Below are 3,282 nucleotides of genomic sequence, written 5' to 3'. Positions count from 1 at the left end.
TCTTTTCTCCTTATCTGTTCTTGGCACTTTTATGAAAGATCAATTGACCATAAATGAGTGGATTTATCTCTTGGGCTCTGTGTTTTGTTCCATTGGTCTGTGTTCATGCTAGTACCACACTGTTTTGATTACTGTAGCTTTCTTTGTAACATATTTTGAAATCAGGTAGTATGATAAGTCTAGTTTTGTTCTTTCTGCTCAAGATTGTTTTAGCTATTTGGGGTCTTTTTTGTTTTTTCCAGTTCTATGAAAAATGCCGTTGGAATTTTGATAGGGATTGCTTTGAATCCATAGGTTGCTTTGGGTAGTATGGACATTTTAACAGTATTAATTCTTCCAATCTATAACCACAAGATATCTTTCCAGTTATTTATGTCTTCTTCAATTTCATTCATTAATTTTTTTATTGTTTTCAGGTATAGATCTTTCACATCCTTGGTTAACTTTATTCCTAAATAGTTTACTTTTTTGATACTATTTTAAATGCAATTATTTTCTCAATTTATTTTTCAGAGAGTTTGTTAGTATATAGACACACAACTGATTTTTGTATACTGATTTTGGATCCTGAAACTTTACTGAATTTGCTTATTAGTTTTAACATTTTTTTTCTGGAAGCAGTCTTTAGGGTTTTCTGTATAAAAGATCATGTTATCTTCAGAGAAAAGTTTACTTCTTCCTTTTCCAATTTGGATGGCTTTTATTTCTTTTCCTTGCCTAATTGCACTGGCTGGGACTTCCAGTGGTATGTTGAATAGAAGTGGCATGAGTGGGTGTACTTATTTGTGCTCCCCTTATCTTAGAGGAAAAGCTTTCAGCTTTTTACCATTACTATGATGTTAGCTGTGGGCTTATCATACATAGGCTTTACAATGTCGAGATACATTCCTTCTATACCCAATTGGTTGAGAGTTTTTATTATGAAAGGATGTTGAATTTTGTCAAATGCTTTTTTTTTTTTGGCATCTATTGAGATGATCTTCTGATTTTTAATCCTTCATTCTGTTAATGTGGTCTATCACATTTATCGATTGGCATATATTAAAATGTCCTTGTATTCCAGGGCTAAATCCCACTTGATTATGGAGTATGATTCTTTTAATGTGCTGGTGAATTCAGTTTGCTAGTATTTTGTCAAAGATTTTTGCATGTATTTTCTGTGGTTTTATAAATTTGTCTGACAAAGTTAGTTCTCATCCACATTAGCTGTCTGTAAATTTTTGCAAGTGGTGACAGGTACATAGGTAACCAAAGTATAGAGGCTGTTTTGGTGACTCTTCATCCTCAGCATGTTTTCTGGACAATCACACAAGGAATGGTATGGGATATTTCTTATTCCTTTTTTGAGCCTGGTATTAATGTGCACATCTGGAATCCCCATCTCCTTCACAGCATGTTTCTGTTTATGTGCCCAAAGGGCACACTTCTTGAAGCCTTATCCATGAATATGCTTGCGAATGTTGCTGGTGTTTTCTCAGGTCACCACCTCGCTGGTGGCAGAATAGCTCTTCTTCTTCTTGCCATCTTTATTTGTGGGACCAAAGTTAGAAAAGAACAGTTGGAGGAATTTTTACATCTATATTCATCAGGGTTATTGGACTATAATTTTGTTTTCTTGTAGTGTCCTTGTCTGGCTTTGGCATCACCATAATCCTTGCCTTGTAAAATGCATTTTGAAGTGTTCCTTCCTCTTCAATTGTTTGGAAGAGTTTAAGAAGGATTGGAATTAATTTTTTTTTAAATGTTTGGTGCAAATTACCAGTGAATCCATTTGGTCCTGGGCTTTTCTTTGTGGGGAAGAATTTGACTACTGACTCAATCTCCTTATTTGTTGTCAATCTATTCAGATTTTGTATTTCTTCATTATTCAGCTTTGGTAGGTTGTATGTGTCTGGGAATTGATCTATTTCTTCTAGGTTATCTCATTTTTTGGCATGTAGTTGTTCATAGTATTCTCTTTTGACCATTTGCATTTCTGTGGCACTAGTTGTAATGGCTCCTCTTTCATATCTGATTTTATTTATTTGAGGCTTTTTTCTTAGTCTATCTAAAGATTTGTCACTTTTGTCTTCTCACAAAACCAACTCAGTTTCATTGATTTTTTTTCTCTTGTTCTTATAATCTCTATTTTACTTATTTCTGCTATGATCTGTATTATTTCATCTTCCTGCTAACTTTTGGCTTAGTTTGCTCTTCTTTTTATAGTTCTATGAGGTACATCATTAAGTTGTTTGAATTCTTTCTTTTTTTCTGTAGCTGTTTATTGCTACAAACTTTCTTTTTAGAACTGCTTTGGCTGCATTCCATAAATTTTTGTTATGTTGTATTTTCATTTTTATTTGTCTTAAGATTCTATTTTTATTTCCCTTTTGATTTCTTCTTTGACCCATTTGGTTGGTCAGGAGTGTGTTGTTTAATTTCCACATATTTGTAAATTTTCCAATTTTCCTCCTCTTACTGATGTCTAGTTTCATACCATTGTGTTTGGAGTAGATATGCTTTCAATCTTTTTAAATTTGGTAAGACTTGTTTTGTGGCCTAGCATATCTTCTCTCCTACAGAATGTCTGTGTGTGCTTGAAAAGAATGTGAAATCTGTTACTATTGGATGGAGTGTTCTGTATATGTCCCTTCGGTCCATTTAATAAATAGTGTTGTTCAAGTCTACCGTTTTGTTACTGATTTTCTGTCTGGATGATCTGTGTATTGTTGAAAGTGGGATATTGAAGTCCAGTAATATTATTATATTGCTGTCTATTTCCCTCTTTGGATCTTTTAATATTTGTTTATAATATTTAATTGCTTCAATATTGGGTGCCTATGTTATTTATAATTATTATATCTTCTTGATAAATTGAACCTTTTATTATATTAATATAATGACTTTCTTTGTCTCTTGTAAGTTTTTGACTTAACATCTATTTTGTTATGAGTATAGATACCCGTGCTTTTCATTTAGTTATCATTTACATGGAATGTCTTTGTCCATCATTTTTTTTTCAGCCTATGTGTATCCTTAAAGCTAAAGTGAGCCTCTTGTAGGCAGCAAATCATTTGATCTTGTATTTTTAATTCTTTCAGTCACTATGTATTTTGATTGGAGAATTTAATCCATTTACATGTAAAGTAATTATTGATAAGTAAGGGCTTATTACTGCCATATTGCTAGTTGTTTTCTGACTGTTTTGTAGTCCCTTTGTTCCTTCCTTCCTCTCTTGCTATCCTCTTCTGTGATTTGCTGATTTTTTTTTTTTTTTTGGTCATAGTATGCTTTGATTCCTTT

The sequence above is a fragment of the Lemur catta genome, chromosome 10, assembly GCF_020740605.2.
Source record: "Lemur catta isolate mLemCat1 chromosome 10, mLemCat1.pri, whole genome shotgun sequence".
In the NCBI taxonomy this organism is placed as follows: domain Eukaryota; kingdom Metazoa; phylum Chordata; class Mammalia; order Primates; family Lemuridae; genus Lemur; species Lemur catta.
Note: the sequence above shows the minus strand (reverse complement) of the source record.